This window comes from Dendropsophus ebraccatus, chromosome 8 (genome assembly GCF_027789765.1).
Source record: "Dendropsophus ebraccatus isolate aDenEbr1 chromosome 8, aDenEbr1.pat, whole genome shotgun sequence".
Classification (NCBI taxonomy): domain Eukaryota; kingdom Metazoa; phylum Chordata; class Amphibia; order Anura; family Hylidae; genus Dendropsophus; species Dendropsophus ebraccatus.
This window is the reverse complement of record NC_091461.1, coordinates 29,767,403-29,786,480: the sequence shown is the minus strand read 5'-3', so window position 1 is coordinate 29,786,480 and position 19,078 is coordinate 29,767,403.

The window sequence follows — 19,078 nt, the reverse complement described above, 5'->3', positions numbered from 1 at the left end:
ATCCTTGGTAACAATGCAAAGGCTTTTAAGTTTTTATGTTGAAGGGATTTAAAAAAAAAAAAAAAAAAAAAGGAAACCTGTACTTACACTTGTAACTTGCCTGCTGCTGACATTATCTTCATGTCGGTCTGCTGCCACACTGAGCTTCCTGTTGTCTGTGTAACACAAGGACCTTCCTACTTAGCCAATCAGTGCTTAAAGCAGTATCTGGCTGCAACACAGACACAAGAATATACAGTATGGCAGGGGACTGTAAGTATATAGGGGGTAAGTATTTACATTTTTCCTATTTAACTGTTCCCTGAAAAGAGTTAAAAAATAAAATATATATCTCTGGAATACCCCTTTAAACTTATTTCTAAGAATTTTTGGTGACTTTTTTTTCTTATTTTCTTTATATCATTACCTATATTATGAAATAATCCTAAAATCTTGCAGTTTTCATTCTGGCCACTAGGTTTAAAACTAAGCAGAGACTTCCTGTTCTGTACAGATGACTTTCCAGCAGTGTCCTCCATATCACTTTAGACAGGAGTACAGTAAAAGGTGACACCAGCATCTATTCTCAATAGCTGAAGCTCAGAGCTCAGCCTCCCTCTCTCTATAGAATGACCTTTGGACAGGTCACAGAGCATGTCCAGAAAACTCTTCCATTGGTCAGTTTCAGACTTTCGTGCCTATGCCTATGGGGCTTGCTGTAAAATAGATCTCTAAATGCTGTTAAAAACAGCTCATGACTGCCCCCATAATACTATACAACAAAAAATAAGACCATAATCGGCTAAAATATAACACAATTTTATTAAGATCTTGTTCATATACATGTATATATACAAAACTCCAGCCCCATAATAATGTGTCAAAACAAAAAAATACAGGCAGAAAATAGAAACAGAATCTGGTTCTAATCAGTAAGAAAAAAAATTCCAGGTGATACATTCCCTTTAAGGCTCCCCAGGTGCCCTATATTAGCTGCACAGTCTGACTCTACAAAGGTCCCCATTATGTCACCATAGGAAGTCTGTGCGCTCCATACCGGCTTCAAGTCCATAAAGTCACAGTTTAATTACCTTTTGCTACTCACCAAGCATCATGCATAAGAAGCCCCGATATGAGGCATGCCATAGATGCCTTCGTATGTTCGCATAATGTCGTATCACATGGGTGATTTCACGGCGCTACTTAGTCGTCTTTTAAGCAAACAGAAAATGACCTTTCTAATGAAGTGTGTTTATGGTGCGCCAGGCTTTACGTTACAGAACGCTTTAGTCACCGCATTCGCAGGCATAGAACACATTAGAACATAATAATTGGACCGCTGGGAAAGGATGAGAGCGTTCTGGTGAGGCCACATGGAGGAAGCGAGCGCTCTCCCCATTAGTGTGTGTGTGCATGAGTAGGATGTCCTCACCTCCTGGAGAGCGCGGGGGCCCTGGCATACTGTTCCTGATAAGAGAGCTTTGCTTCTGTTCTCTCCCTGGACGGATCCTGGTTGGTTTCAGCTCTGCTCTGAGCCATCATTATTCTCTCTTCACTGGGTAATTGGGAGATTTCAGGAACTTGGAAGCAGCGGAGTTCTGACAGGTCTGCAGAAAGCACAGACAGAGCAGAAACGGCTGTAATTAGCAACCGAGCACCCACGCAGCCCCCCACCCCTCTTACCATGTATCCTTCAGGATACACAGCACCTCAGCTGAAGTGACACTCACCCCCCCCCCTCCCCAGCAGACACTTACAATCCCTTCCTTGCATGACCGCAGGCTTCGCTTTATATTTGGAGTTAATGGAACATTAGATAGACTGATCAGCCGTCAACGAATTACAGATGTTATCATTTAATCACAGCTCAAATACACCTAAGGGACCCATAGATATAGATCTCATGGCACACCACCCTCCTGTAGCGCCACATCGCTAGGGGATATTTATACATGGCAGGGGCGTAGCTAATGTCTCCTGGGCCCTGGTGCGAGAGGCCAACTTGGGCCCCCCCCCCTCCTTTCACGACCAAGTGATGCTATTGTTGTGTGTGTGTGTATATATATATATATATATATATATATATATATATATATATATACACACAGTGGTGCCTTGGATTATGAGCATAATTCGTTCCAGGACCGTGCTTGTAATCCAAATCCACTCTTAAACCAAAGCAAATTTTCCTATAAGAAATCATGTAAATGCAGACAATTGGTTCCACACCCCAAATATATTTATTATTCTGTACTGTACAGTAATGGAGAGGATGGGAAACACAAGGGCTGACAGTGACTGCAGGGAGCATGAAGGAATGAGCAGTACAGATGTGGGCACATACATGCAGCACTCTCTGTCCGGGGAGAGAGGGGTTACAGCTATGGAGAGATTACCTCCACAGTCCTGTCCCCTGATGTAAGCCCCAGCCTGAAGGGGATCTGCTATGATTTGGAAGGTGTTTAGAGTACAGTGCTGTAGACCCCGCTATGCAGGCCATGCCCCTTCTCCACTCGCGCTCCCACCCAATACAGGAAGTTCTTAAACCAAAGCAATGCTCTTAAACCAAGTCACAATTTTGAAAAACTGTGATCTCTTAAACCAAAACGCTCTTAAACGAAGTTACTCTTAAACCAAGGTACCACTGTATATATATATATATATATATATATATATATATATATATATATATATATACACACACACACACACACCAAGACAGATATTACCTATTACCGCCATACTGTTACCGACCAAATCCTGTATACTGAGCCCAATATGACCAGTAATACCAGTATATAGGGAGGAAACATTACTGCCACACCACTACCATCACCACCATATTGTTACTGACCAAATCCAGTATAGTAAATCACCTCATCCAGTCATATAGAAGTGGCCCCAGCTCTACACAGGCTCTATACACCATATACATTACTGTGCAGTTATATCAGGTGACTCACAGGAGACGTCTTTTCTGATCGGAGTTCTTTCCTTTTCATTATCTTCTCCATCTGCCCTGGGCCGTTATGAGAACTTCTCCGAGCCACAAATCCACAGAATCTGCCAGACAGACATATTAGGCTCCACACTCTGACACCATCTCCATCTCTCTACACATCTGTACTGTCCCCTTTACACCCTCATTTAGTGGGTAGCCCTGACTCTATGTGACCTCCTAATAATATATGCCCCCCTCTGTGTATTCCCTCTCCCCCTATGTTGCCCCCCCCAAATAGATGGCCCCCTCCCTTATAGATGGCCCCCTCTACCCCCTCCCTTATAGATGGCCCCCTCTACCCCCTCCCTTATAGATGGTCCCCTCTCCCCCCACCCTCCCTTATAGATGGCCCCCTCTCCCCCCACCCTCCCTTATAGATGGTCCCCTTCCCCCCACCCTCCCTTATAGATGGTCCCCTCCCCCCCCCCCTCCCTTATAGATGGTCCCCTCCCCCCCTCCCTTATAGATGGTCCCCTCCCCCCCTCTCCCTTATAGATGGTCCCCTTTCCCCCCCTCTCTTATAGATGGTCCCCTTTCCCACCCTCCCTTATAGATGGTCCCCTTTCCCCCCCCTTTATAGATGGTCCCCTTCCTCCCTCCCTTATAGATGGTCCCCTTTCCCCCCCTTTATAGATGGTCCCCTTCCTCCCTCCCTTATAGATGGTCCCTCTTTCCCCCCACCCTCATAGATGGCCCCTCTTTCCCCCCACCCTCATAGTTGGCTCCTCTTTCCCCCCACCCTCATAGATGGCCCCCTCCTTCCCCCCACCCTCATAGATGGCCCCCCTCTTTCCCCCCACCCTCATAGATGGCCCCTCTTTCCCCCCACCCTCATAAATGCCCCCCTCTTCCCCCCCACCCTCATAGATGCCCCCCTCTTCCCCCCCCACCCTCATAGATGCCCCCCTCCTCCCCCCCACCCTCATAGATCCCCCCCTCCTTCCCCCCCACCCTCATAGATGCCCCCCTCCTTCCCCCCCACCCTCATAGATGCCCCCCTCCTTTCCCCCCACCCTCATAGATGCCCCCTCTTTCCCCCCACCCTCATAGATGCCCCCCTCTTTCCCCCCACCCTCATAGATGCCCCCCCTCTTTCCCCCCACCCTCATAGATGCCCCCCTCCTTTCCCCCCACCCGTACAGGCTGATAAAAAAAAAAAAACTTAACTCACCTGACATCGCGCTCCCACGTTGATCCTCACTCCTTCGATCTGTCCCCGGCTGCTGCGCGGCTGCCGGGGGTGTCGCGTCTTATCCCTGGCAGCGCGCGCATCCCAGAACTCCCTGCGCGCCGGAAACCGGAAGTCAGGGCCCAAGGCGTGCAGGGAGTTCTGGGATGCGCGCGCTGCCGGGGATAAGACGCGACACCCCCGGCAGCCGCGCAGCAGCCGTGGGAAAGACGGAGCCAGACTCTTGTGACCGCAAGCAAAACAATGCTTGCGGTCGTAAGAGCGATTGATCGGGGGGCCCCGCGGGCCCCCCTTGTGACGGGCCCGGTCGCGGCGACCCCCGCGACCACGGTGGCTATGCCACTGATACATGGGTAATGAAGGCTTAACTCTATGCAGCGTGCAGTGTGTTTGAGAAGATGCAGAAAATCACTAGTGAAAAATACATGTATACGTATAATAGGCTGCAGTGATTATATACTGTATATAAGAGTGACCCTCACTAGTTATCCAGTGGTCCTAGGGGGCAAAACCTGTCTATTGAGTTTTTCAACTAAGGATCCATGATCATATAGGATACGACGGGACAAGAGAACTATGCAATATAGGGAGTTATCAAGATTAGATTCGTCTATCCTGCTAAGAGTTCCCCTTTAAAGGGGTTATCTACCTAAGAGGGAAAAAATGAAATGCTAGGTGGTCTTACTCGCCAAGCCCCCCTGAGTATTTTGAGCCGTCTCCTGTCTTTCTAGCTAGTTTTTTTAAAAGCCGATTTATATCCAAGATAGGAAACTACATTTCCCATCATGCATTTCCCTAATTGGTACGTTTGTGTACTCACCCCCTTAGCTTTCTTTCCTGCCCACTGCTGTCATTATTATTGTACAGTAAAGACAGGACTGTTTTTTTTTAAACTAAGCAGAGGAGCAGAGCTGACGTGCACATGGTGTAGCTATGTGCTGCATAAATAATATTAATAATATATTTATTTGTATAGTGCAAACGCAGCGCTTTTTTTCAATGCATACAGCACAGAGGTACATAATACACAGGTGCATAACAGTCATCTGTTTACCGGTAGTGTGGGGGGGGGTTTAGTGCAGGTTTAGATCTCTGCTTGTTGACTGTGAATGAAAACATTCTAGTTCCATCCAGACTCTAAAAACATCTATAACACTTACAACATACAGATCTGTGACACAGAGATAGGAACATGTGTCTGCATTCACTGACAGCAAGCAGAGATAGAACTATAACTTTTGATATTACAGAAACCTAGGATAGGCATAGGTAAGTCTATGGAATAGAGCATTTTACACATCCAGAGCGGATAAGAATGAGAAAGAAACAGGGGGAGGAGGATTGTTTAGAATATTGTTTTTGTTACCTGGATAACCCCTTTAAAGCCAAATCTAGGGAGGTCTGGCATGGCACCATCCAGCAGCACCAGCAGCCATACCACTCAGGAGCTTTCAATCTGTCACCTGGCACTGCAATTCCGTTCCCTGGGGCGTATTCCAGTGGAAACTACACCATGTCTCCACAACTAACCACCAAAAGAAGTGGAGGAGTATCGTCCCCCGCAGAACAACTCCCCCTTCAAATGCCATGCAAGACCTCCCAGACATTTGGTTCGGCAGAGCATCCATTTTCATTCCAAAGTAGGCAAGAGGGATGAGCAGCTGCCAGACAACACAGGTGCCTCTTATCAGTAGCGAAAAGCTATAAAAAAATAAGTTTTCCCTGAGAGAGGCCCCAGAATATGTCTGGCAGCCTTTATGCACATTTTATAGTTGTTGAATTTTGCAGAAAATAGTGAAATTTACAAACAGCAATATCATGTGTTCTGAGTATTTGCTTCAGCTACAATTTGTGTTATACTGACCATTGCAGATCTGTATAAATAGATGTTCCTTGGCTGACTGCAGTGTCCCAGAGCGTGTGTCCATTGCTTGTGTGTAAGTAAGTATAGGTCACTACTGTGTATGTATATATGAGTCTGGAGGTTGTAATATGCTGCCACTGTCACTTGGTTTCACTGTTTCTTAGTTTACTAGTAAGGCACAGCTGCAGGAAAAGTAATATAAAGATTAAAGGGGTTATCCAGCGCTACAAAAACATGGCCACTTTCTTTCAGAGACAGCACCACTCCTGTCTCCAGTTCAGGTGCGGTTTGCAATTAAGCTCCATTCACTTTAATGGAACTGAGCAGCAAAACCCTGCCCAAGCTGGAGACAAGAGCGGGCTGTCTCTGGAAGAAAGTGGCCATGTTTTTGAAGCCCTGGATAACCCCTCTAATGGCCTTTTGATTATGTGTTTTGTCCTATCAGAAGTGTGATTTGTAAGCTGACTGAGATATAATCCCTCATGATTGTATGTCATGCAGTGCCCTCCCCTCACTCCCAGCCTACCATAGGCCTTGTTTTCTGTCACAATGTGTGTTTCCCCAAATTCTAGAGCTCCCTGTAGATATATGAGGTAAAGTAAGAACCAGTTTAATGAGTTAGTAGTAGTTGCGGAGTAGACTAGTCAGGTTCCAGAGAGTGAGAAAGTTAGTTGACTACATGAAAAAAGTTACAGGAGTAGCCATGCCTGGCTAGAGAAACACTACTGAGGTAAAATAGGTAGGGGATTACCTTATCCACACAGAGGGGCTGTCAGAAGAGTTTGCAAGAGGATAAACAGTTAGCTAAGTGCACCTTCGAGCCGAGTACTCTGCTGCCAGTTCTAGGGTTCCTAAGGGGTCCTGGTGGCTAGCTTTGGGGCCCACATTCCTGATTGTATGTCACTTGTTGCCTACAAGATAGCAAAGGCAGTCATTCATTACCATGGATGCAGGTACTGTTTATCACCACTCTCAAGGTGGTCAGAGCCCTCTCTAGTTGGGTCCATTAGAATTTTGGATAACCCTCCCTTCTCTCAAGTAGCCCACTACCCCTCAACTCAAGTTCCTTCCAATATAGAGTATGTAACAGTTACCAGCTGCACAGTAATCCTATGTATTCCTAATTCCTTCCCCGTCCAAGGGATCTCAGTCAGCACAAGTGTTATCTACTGTAACGTTTGCACTGTTTTTCCAAGAGGCTGCATTACGTGTATTGCACTTTAGAAGATTTCAGTAAAGACTTTCCATTGTTTTACGTTTTTCCTATTGCACTACACCTGCAATACACCTGTCCTACCTGTCCTGGCCACTGTAGCAAGTGCCCCAGCACTCAACACCTAGCAACCCACCGGTCACTGCATAACAAATATATCATCTACCATATCTGACCTGAATCTTGTGAAATGGTTTTAAAGGGATTCCTCCTAAAGCGATAGAAAACCCAGAGAGATCTGCTATGAAGATTGAAGAACAATGCAGCTTAACAACAAATACCTCTGTGAAGACAGAGTGGCTTGTCTGCATCCCCTGCCCCAGCAACCAAGGCTTTAAAGAACTATACAGGCTTTGCAGTTGTATAACTTATTTGATTGATCAATGCCAAAACCATTCTGAGCAGTTTCCAAACTGGGATCTGGAACAGTGACCTGCACCACATCCTAAGTTACATGAAAGTGATAGTCAACGCTCAGCCCTAAATGAACCCTCTCAATCTGCACATCAATCAACAAAGCAATGGCTCCTAGTAGCTAGTTGCACGGTAGTCATGAACTGTTGATCTGCACCACATGAAGCAGGTCTTTCTGACGTTACACATGGACACTGCTTCATTCTACTCTACTTCCTACAAGATCCACCTTAAAGTGACTCTGGATCCACAATCTGACCCCCAAAAACCGCCTGCACCTTCGGATAGCTGCTTTTAATCCAAGATATTTCCTGGGGTCCGTTCGGCAGGTTTTTTCCTAAAAAACAACTTTTAAACTTGCAGCCCTGTGTCAAACGGCCATGGCCTAGAGTGTGTGTGTATTAGTCTAGCACACCCTCTCTGTCCCTCCTCCTTGCCCTCCTAATCATTGGGAATGCTCCAGGCAGATTTTCTCCTATTCATCACCTGTGTCAGCACGGCACATGGGCTGGATCGTTAAGGCACCTGTGTAGTTTTCACTGCAGAAGAATAGGAAAAAATGGTGAAGAGGGCAGGGAGGAGGGACGGAGACGTAGTGCAAGGTTAGGGCACAGATACTCCAAGCCATGGCCATTGGGCACAAAGCTGCAAGTTTAAAAGTTGTCTTTTAGGACAATACCTGCATCACCCACTGAACGGACCCCAGGACAGATCTTGGATTAAATGCGACATGGAGAGAAGGGAGCTACTGAACATCACACCTATGGCTGATACTAATGCCACTCGGCTAATTTTAAAACCAATGGCATGATGTCGGTATATAATTTGATCAAATATGGTATTACACTCACCACCACTGCTGCAGACAGAATGGGAAAAACATGAAGGTACTGACATGTGAGCACAGGTATATCCTGCTAATTTGGGTCACATGGGTCTTATAAAGGGGAGTGTCAGCCGCTCAGAAAAGGGAGAAAAACATAAAATGCGACATGGAGAGAAGGGAGCTACTGCACATCACACCTATGGCTGATACTAATGCCTCTCGGCTAATTTTAAAAACCAACGCCAAGATGTCGGTATATAATTTGATCAAACCATACTGCCCTGTGTACCACGTGCAGGTCTCCTGGTTCACATGGGTCCCTATGCTAACTCCGCACTGTGTCGGTCAGCGACTGTCAACCCCGCAAAGCGTGCACATGCAGGGAAGGAAGGCCATGGAATGGCCCTGCAACCCCAATGTCACAGGACCAAACCCAACATGCTCCACCAATGCATGTGCACGCTTTGCGGGGTTGGCAGTCTCTGATCGACACGGTGTGGAGTTAGCGTAGGGACCCATGTGAACCAGGAGACCTGTGCGTGGTACATGGGGCAGTATGGTTTGATCAAATTATATACCAACATCCTGGCGTAGGTGTGATGTGCAGTAGCTCCCTTCTCTCCATGTCGCAGATCTTGGATTAAAAGCAGCTATCGGAAGGTACAAGTGGTTTGAGGGGGACAGATTGTGGGTACAAAGTCGCTTTAAGGCCATGTTCACACTTTGTATAACACCAGCTGTTCTCTGACCTGGCCGGCTCACAGAACGGACGGGTTCACACGGGTCCCGGGTTTACACGGGTATTTTGGGAACTAACATTTCTGTGCGCCCGCTGTTCAATGAATAGCGGCTGCAGAAAACTGACATGTCAGTTTTCGGTGCGGCCGGATGTAATCACGACCGTAGCGTATACTATGTGTATAAGCTCTGGCCGGGATTCCATTTATTCAATACAACATATGTTTTGGGTAAATCACGGCTGTTGTTGCAAATTGCAACAACGGCCGTGATTTACACAAAACATACGTTGTGTGAACATGGCCTAAAAGTGTTATCCAGAATTAAACTCTGCTCAATTCGCTTCAATACCACATATAAATGGTGCTGTCACTGGGAGGAAAAAAAACTATGATTTGATGGGATGACCCACTTTAAATACTGTACACTCCTTACAAAGATTGCCACGCAATGCCCAGTGCCATCCCATTGCCTCCCTTGCCAGAACTGATGCTTGAGTTAAACTGCACTGATGCTGGACTTCATAAACTGGCCACCAGGAAACCATGTTTTCCCTATTGTTGTTCACCAAAAAAAAATCTTTTAAATCAACTAGTGCCAGAAAGTGCCAGAGATTTGTAATTTAATTCTATTAAAAAATCTCCAGTCTTCCAGCTGCTGCATGCCCTGCAGGGAGTGGTATTCTTTCCAGTCTGCATAGCAGGAGAGGTTTTCTATGGGGATTTGCTGCTGCTCTGGGCAGTTCATGACATGGACACAGGTGGCAGCAGAGAGCACTGTGTCAGACTGGAAAGAATACACCACTTCCTGCAGGACATACAGCAGTTGATAAGTACAAGAAGACATTTTCCATAAGTTTTTTTTTTTAATCTTTCTGGGCTGTCACCAGTTTCTATATTTTTAGTCTGCAAACAGAAAATGTAGAGTCTGCTAATGAAGTGTTGTCAGCCCTGTTTGCTGAGGTCCGTGCGCTCTGCTGTCAGGTGTCCGCTCTCCTTCTGTGCTGAGAAAGCAAATATGAGTGGGAGGCCGCTACTTGTATGATATGTACAGCATGGGGGCTGATGCAGAGACTCTGATAACTCTCACTGTCCCCTGCTGCGCTGTCCATGGAGCTCATGGAATATGAAGGCAAACATCACATACATATCTGCGTCATTACTGCATACAAATATTGATATATGAAGGTAGCCTGCAACATCGGGTTATGAGAGGCTTTTGTTCTATAAGCGGTGTTTGAAAGGGTATTTAATAAAAGTGTGTCCAATTATAGAGGCGGCCTTATAGAATTAGGTGCTTAATAGACACATTAGCTAGACAGTGCCTAGCAGATCGGCCATGTAAGACAGTCCATAGACCGATGCTTCATTATAGTCTATTGGCCTTCTTTAGCTTCCTGAAGTAAACACAGAAAAAGCCAAAGTGAGTGGGAGTTGCTATGAGCTCTAATGAGCGTTTTAACAGCTTTGTTCTAGCAAATGGTGGGAGTCTCGGAGCTCAGACCCCCATCCCAGTAAGTGTCTGACACTTTACATTTACACCAGAGTTACAACAACCGCAGAAAGAACATATATAGTGTAGTGTTAATGAGAGAAGGTGCTATGGAAGGTTTCACATGTCCCCGTCCAGCCAAGAGGTTCTCAATCTAAACTGGTTGTCACTAAATTCTTAATACCGAAGCCTGACAAGTACAGAAAGTCTATGTAACACGTCCCTGGGGATCTGAACAAAGGATGCTCAGACATAATGATGTTCTGTATGTCTGTCTCTTCATAGTGGAGAACTGAGAGAGGGACAGGAGGACTGTGTAACCTCTTGTCCTGTGTGTACTGTATATGCAAACCAACGCTATTTCTGGTCATAAAGAAGTTTCTAGTAGTGAAGTGAATAGTGTTGCCTCTATGATGTCTCCCATACATTGCAAATACACAAAAGATGTGACCCTCCTTCCTTATATCATTATAATATACCCTAAGGAGTGACAGCAGCCTCAAGGACATTATAGAGCAGTAGCCTGAAGAGACAGAAATGGCTGCACATCGCACCCATGGTTTATACGAAAGCTTGTTCAGCTACATTAAAAACCAACATCAGAAGTTTGTATATAATTTGAACAAATGATATTGCCTCATGTACCACGTGCCGGTCTCTGATACACATGAGTCCCTAACCAAACAACACTGCACAGCGTGCACAAACAGAGAAGGGGGGCCATGGAATGGTCTGCAACCCCAATGTCACAGGACCAAATGCTGACCGACACAGTGTGGAGTTAGTGTAGGGACTCATGTGAACCAGGGGACCTGCACGTGGTACATGGGGCAATATGGTTTGATCAAATTATATACCAACATCCTGGCATTGGTTTTTAAATGTAGCCAAGAGGCATTAGTGTCAGCCATAGGTGTGAGGTGCAGCAGCTCCTTTCTCTTTTTTGTCCGTATTATAGAGCAGTACTGAGTAGTCTAAGCTGTGATTCAAGTCCCTGGGTGATGAGTAAACGGCCAAGGTTTGTATGAACCCAGACCATTGGCATTTGAATCCCACTGTTTTCCCGTTCCATGGGAAAGGTGGTGATAGCTCAAGTCCCGCCTGGAAAGGAGGAACACAGCCTAGGTCTTAGGCTGTATTCCTGTGTTCTGGGCAGGACTCGGGCTGTCTCCACCTTTGCCACGGAACAGGAATACAGCAGGATTCAGATGCCAATAGTTTGAGTTCGTACGAACCTCAGCCCGATTCGCTCATCTATACTGGGTGACATCTAGTACTTACAGCTGTCCTTTTGCAGTCTCTCTGTGTCTTTGTCTGCCTCTGCTCTCTGAACTTACTGCTCATCCCATCTTTCTCCTCACCCTTACACCCTTGACTTGTATGAAGAGCCTGCAACCTGATCTCTCAGTGAGTTGGTAGTTCATATTGTATAAACAGAATAAAATTGAGCTGTTGAGTCAAAAAATAAGCAGTTTTCTCTAATAAGATATATTACAAAGGTTTTTTTTCCACATTTGTTTAGACTGTTAATTTATGCAATGTTTAGTAAACAGGGGTGACCACTTTATTCCATGGAAGCTAATATGGTTGACATGGATAGCTGTCAGACATCTTCTTTTTTCCCCAAAACCTAAGCTTACAGAAACAGCTGTTGCTGCACACAAGGATCCTGGGGCATAGTCACATTTTTAATTTGGACCAAATCCATCTGCAAAATGTTCTATAGACGCACAGGTTTTTTTTTTGTTTTTTTTTGACCAATAAAAGCAAATACATTCTCTCCAAAACAAATCTCAGCGTCTGTGGTGACCACATTGTCATCTGTGACTCATGGGAGGCTTATCTGCTGCTAAAGGACAAACATTCAATTGTACATTTACCCAAATGCATAATGGACTGGTTCTATCTCTATGCATTCATGTCAAGATTAAATTGACCTAGTTTGTCATGATGGAGCTACAGACTAGCAACACCAGAGTGGAGAGTACTGTCTGATGTGGCAGAGCTGAATTTGTCATGTAGCTCTCCGGCTCTGCATTATTTGTGCATCACAGTAGTGCTGGAAGGATACTACATCGTATCATGTTATTTGTATTGTCAGTGCAGGTCTGACTCAATTTATCTTAAAGGGGCTCTCCAGACTTTAAAAAAAAAAAATGATCTTGTCCTCATTTTGGGAGTGAGTTTTGGCAGCTCAGTTCCATTGAAGTAAATGGAGCTGAATTGTAATACCACACACAACCTGAGGACAGGGGTGGTGCTTTTTTCCAATCCTAGGAAACACATGTCCCCCAGAATGGTAACGATGGAAACGTCAACTTGTCTTGAGGCCAATGTGACATGGTATAATGGCTAAAAAAAATGTAATAAAAAAGAAGGCCCCAAAATTCACCAGGTCTCTGTCATGTCTGCGGCCTGTGGTTGAGTCAGGTGACGCACTGCGGCCACATATGGGGGATTTCTAGAAACACTGGGATAAGGAGAATAAATAGTGAGTTCCTTTTTTCAGTTAGTATTTGCTGTGTAAGAGGAAAAAATGGATTGAAATGGAATATCTGCCAACTTGCTTAAATTTCTGCAAAACTCCTAAAGGGTTAATGAACTTATGAAATGTTACTTAGACTACTTTGAGGGGTGCAGTTTTTACAGTGGAGGGATTTATGGGGATAACTAACATACAGGCCCCACAAATCCACTTTAGAACTGAACTGGTCCCTAATAAAATCAGAATTTGAAATTTTCCTGAAAATTTTAAAAATGGCTGCAACATTTCGAAGCCCTCTAACATCCTAACAAGTAAAAGGACGTTCACCAAATGACATCACCATAAAGTAGACATAAAGTAATTAGTTTATGTGGCATGACTATCTTTCTTAGGAAAAAAGAATTTTGAACATAAAAAAACATAAATTTAAAAAAAAATTTGCCCAAATGTTGTGTTGTTTACAAAAAAAACTACTGGATGTATCAACCAAAGTATACCACAAACATAAAGAGGAATATGTCACGAAAAAACAATCTCAGAATAACCGCGATAGTTAAAAGCATCGCAGAGATATCACTACATAAAGAGAGACAGGTCAGATTTGAAAAATAGGCCCCGGTCATTAAAGGAGACCTGTCACCCCCCGTGCCGGGGTGACAGGCTCCCGACCCCCAGTTAGATGCCCTTATAGGTACCTCATCTCGCCGAGTCCCGCTGCCGGAGCCGGTCCCGGGACGGAGATATCCCGGTCAGAAACCGGCGCGCGGGCTCTAGAGAGAGGTCCGGTGTCCGTAGAGAATGAATGGAGCCGTGAGCACGCTGCAGAGATGAGTCCGGCTCCATTCATTCTCTTTACGCCGGACCTCTCTCCAGAGCGCGCGCGGCGGCTTCCAACCGGGATATCTCCTTCCCAGGACCGGCAGCGGCAGCGGGACTCAGCGGGATGAGATACGTATAAGGGGATCTAACTGGGGTCGGGAGCCTGTCACCCCGGCACAGGGGGTGACAGGTCCTCTTTAAGGCCAAAACAGGCTGAAGAGGCAAGGGGTTAAAGGACAAAGTGATGGAGATGCCTGCCCAGCACCGTTACCATCCGGAGATCTGAAATTCTACAAGACATTGATGAAAATATGACAGGGATATGCCATCAATGATCAATTTCCAGGGAGCCGCCCATGGGTGATTGTTTGAGAAAAGTGGCAAAACTAGGCTATGTTCACACACCACAAAATAACATCCGCCATTTGAATTTAAAATAACAGCCATTGTTTTCAATCTTCAATGATTTCCATTGAAGTCTATGAATTCCGTTGAAATCTATGGCCATTGGTTTAAACAATGTATAAAATAACGTCTGCTTTTAATGTTCATGTCATTAGTGTCCATTATTGAGCAAACCATGGACATTATTTTATGTTGTTCACACGTTGAACTAGTATGATGTACCAACAGCCGTTATTGTAATGACGGCCGCCAAAGTATCTTAAACGACAGTGGTTTTGAGTATTACACAAAGGCCGTTGAAAATTCTTGTGTGAACATAGCCCTAGTGCTGTGCTGCATTGTGCCTGGCTGTAATGGGCAAATAGTCTGCATTGGGCTATACTTGGCTTTCTCTGAACCCGGAGCTATGTGGCCAAACTCTTTTCTAGCATTGCAGCTACTTCATTCCGGTAACCAGTGGGGGTCCCTATGCTTGATCCTCACTGATCAGGTATTGGTAATATATCCTTGTTTTGTTCTTTTAATGCTTCTCCTGAGACAAGCACCTTAAAGGGAACCAGTCATCTGTTTAATGCTGTTGAATCATGGATAGCATGAAGTAGGGACAAGCCCTTTTACTACGAATAGTGTATGAGTCACTCTAAAGCACTACAGTAGTTGTAATATCGGGTAGGAACAGAGCTTTGAGTCATTCCAAATAGGAAAAGACTAATGAAACTTGGCCGCCAGGGTGGTAGAAGCTGCTAGGGACCACCCCAATGAACGTTTGGTTAGGACTAGTGTGGGTGTAGGTGCAGGTGCGGCGGCAGAGATAACAGAGTCCCGACTTAACCAGATGTTACCTTTACTTAAACTTCAGAGCAATACAGAAAGATATAAGGAAAATACTGCTCACAAGTGCTAGTGCAAAAAGTATATATTACAATACTTCTTAGATGGACTTTGGTAGCAGGAGGTAGAAGAAGAAGAGAGTTCCTTGTCAGGGTAGTGTAGGGGCTGGATAAGTGCCCTTGCCCATTTAGAACACTACTCTGCCGGGATGTGAGAAGTAAAGTTTGAAGAAATCCTTGTACTCACGTTTAGATAAAGCTGTGTTATCTGACTGCCTTCCGCATGAGTAAGAGGGATACGCCCTCAAAACGTCGCGCGGCAGACGGGACCCACGCAAGCTCCGTGTATGCATACCTCTCAAGCCTCCTCAGCCGTATGATGGACATATCAATGAATGAAAAAGAAAAGAAAAGCAAAGACAGCAAACAGTGAGTCGGTCTCCAGCTTTACTATCCAATTCTATTATGACACAACTGTTATCCACATTGGCTGCCATTCACATTGCATGTCTGACTGCCTTCCGCCTACACAGTCTCGGAGACCACCCTGTGAGGTAGTACGAAACCCAGGCCTCTGTCAGAGGCAGAAGTTAACTAGTGATAGTTTCCCAAGAAGTCAAGCGTTGTCAGTAGAGAGTGGCTAATTTGCATCTGTGCTCTACTGCGGATCACTCCCTCTTCCTCTCTTTCTGAGGGGGTGACTGTCCTGAAGTGAAGATCCTCAGCGTAGGCAAGGGTGTTTCCTATGTCTCTGTTTACCCCACTGATAAGATCTAGCAGCGCATAACTGCTGTGGACTTTCTCTCTGGAACTGGAACTAGACTGCTCTGACTCCTTACTCGTCTAAAGCCAGACTACAACTAACTTTTAAACAGGAAGTGTGTGTGCAAATAGTGTAAAGCTGGCTAAACCTTCCTACATAAACTGCAGCTTTGCACAGGGGAAGTGAGACACCTAGTGGCTGGAGCCAGGCACTAACTGCACTAACTGTGGCACCTGAGTGAACTAGTTTTCCCTGTAAGGGCAAAAGAATGGGGCACTACAAGTAGCCAATGCCTGTTTCATGCTGCACATGTTTCAGGCAGTATTACACAACTGAAATGTTCCCTAGAAGATGCGGCAGGTTCCCCTGCAGTCCTTTGGAAAACCAGACAATAAATTGAGTTCTCCATATGAGTGATTCATGTCCGCTACATCTGTAGATAAGTGAAATGTTTGTATAGCACTTTGGGATCTGCTGAGACTGCAGAGATGAATGATTATAACATTTCCTTCACTTATTTATTGGAAATACAGCGCTGCAAAGTCAACTAATTACCAAGTGACAGGAAACATTCCCCCTCCCCGAGACGGCCGTGCCTCCTCCAATCTGCTCCATCAGTGTGGGGGGACCCGTATTTTTATTTCTCGCTTTCTACCATCTGCATTCCACAGTTGGTGTCAGATTGGACAGCATGGCTCCACATTGCCTGCATCTTGTTAAATGTCAACTAAATCAACAAATAGCAGGATTCTGCGGGATCCATGGTGTCACTGTGTGCGGCGAGGCAGCAGGACATTAGAGTGATTAGGAACAGACAGCATAAGCGGAATCTAGCTGGAACAAGAAGTTATTGAGTAGAAGTCAGACTCCTGGCTGACATGTTATCGGTCTTAGGAGGACAGACCATATACTTATTATAGAGGGGGGAATCACTGCACGTATCTTACTAATATCCTTTCATATGCTGATTTATATAGGGGTCCCCTAATTACTAGGAACGCTGCTTGCAGTTACCATTAGGGGAGACATGGAATTTATTGGTTACCCTAAGATGAGTTGGACGACCAAAAACATTTATTATCTAAATAGTTGGGGGTCGAACAGCTGAGACCCCCACCCAACCTGTTGGGGTCCCCAACGTCTTTAACTTGGATGGGGGGCTGTCTTCAGTAAAGTGCCCCCAATGGTAACAATTAATATTTCTTTTATCTGGCAAGCAGTGCAAGTCGCTAGTCCGGCAGCATGTGTGCTGACAGGTACCCTTTGGTGCCCTATTTAAAAATCTCAAGTTTTCCAATACTTATCAGCTGCTGTATGTCCTGCAGGAAATGTTGTTTTCTTTCGAATCTGACACACCACTCCCTGCTGCCACTTTTGTCAGAGACAGGAACTGTCCGAAGCAAGAATTTTTTTCTATGGGGATTTGCTGCTGCTCTGGACAGTTCCTGAAATGGACAGAGATGGCAGCAATTATGGATGTCAATTATGATGGGAGTTGTAGTTGTGCAACATCCGAAGAGACAGATTGGGGAGCATTACAATTGACATCATAGAGTTTTCCATCTTGTTGCAAATGGACATTATGATGTCCATTGCACTGCTCCCTAACCTGTTTCTACAGCCTAAGGCTATCAGGGCATGATGGGAGCTGTAGTTTTTTTACCAGCTGGAAAGTCACAGGTTGAGGGAGATATCGTTCTGCTGTTTTATACGTCTATTATTTAAAATTGCTTCAATCGTCCATTAAACAATGTTGTAAAGTTACTCCAGCACAGCTACACATCCTACCCACTCCCACTATTTATTTGCTTATATTCATTTTTGCTATCATTTTGCTGTCATACAGATTTCTATCACCAACCTATATTAAATATAATCTCCAAAATATACATTTGTCATAAAAATAAATGCAAGTTTCCACCCACATTGGTACTAGCACTACAGCTGTTATACAGACAGGCTGCCTACTTTCTATATACAAGTGGTACCTTGGTTTAGGAGCAGTTTGGATTAAGAGCTCACCGTTTTTCAAAATTTTGACTTGGATTAAGAGCATTGCTTTGGTTTAAGAGCTCCCTGTACTGGGTAGGAGGGGGAATGGGGGAGGGACATGGTCTGCATAGCGGGGTCTACAGCACTGTACTCTGACCCAGGAAGTCTCCCTCACCTTCCAAATCATAGCAGATCCACTTCAAGCTGGGGCTCACATCAGGGGACAGGACCGTGGAGGTAATCTCTCCATAGCTGTAACCCCTTTCTCCCTGGACAGAGGGTGCTGCTATACTGTGTTTACATATACCCTTCTCATACCTTCATGCTCCCTGCAGTCTCTGTCCGCCCTTGTGTTTCCCATCCTCTCCATTACTGTACAGTAACTTATAATATCACATATTCTGCTTTTTCTGAATGTTTGTTTTATCCATTTTACATGTTATTCAGAATAATAAATAATTATTTTTGGGGTGTGGAACCAATTGTCTGCATTTCTATGATTTCTTATGGGAAAATTTGCTTTGGTTTAAGAATGGATTTGGATTACAAGCACGGTCCCGGAACGAATTATGCTTGTAATACAAGGCACCACTGTAAATTACATAGTTAGTAGAGAAGTATTGGGGGGTTTAAGTATTTCATTTGATATTGCACTTGCATGTATCTTTATAGCAGGGTTAGGGAATAGAGATGAGCGAACCGGGTTCGGGTTCGAGTCTATCCGAACCCGAACATTCGGCATTTGATTAGCGGTGGCTGCTGAACTTGGATAAAGCCCTAAGGTTGTCTTGAAAACATGGATACAGCCAATGACTATATCCATGTTTTCCACATAGCCTTAGGGCCCTATTCCTATAACCATGCTATGGTTTGCATAATCGTTAACGATTAACGATCTCAAACAACCTGAAAACGTTCACTCATTTCCATGGAACGATAATCGTTACTTATGATCGTATTTGCGATTGTTTTTCCTTTGCTATTGCGTTCATATCTACTGCGAATGACCGAACGACGTCTTATTCAATGCGAACGATTTGCGAACCTTTTTCCGAACGAGCAACGATAA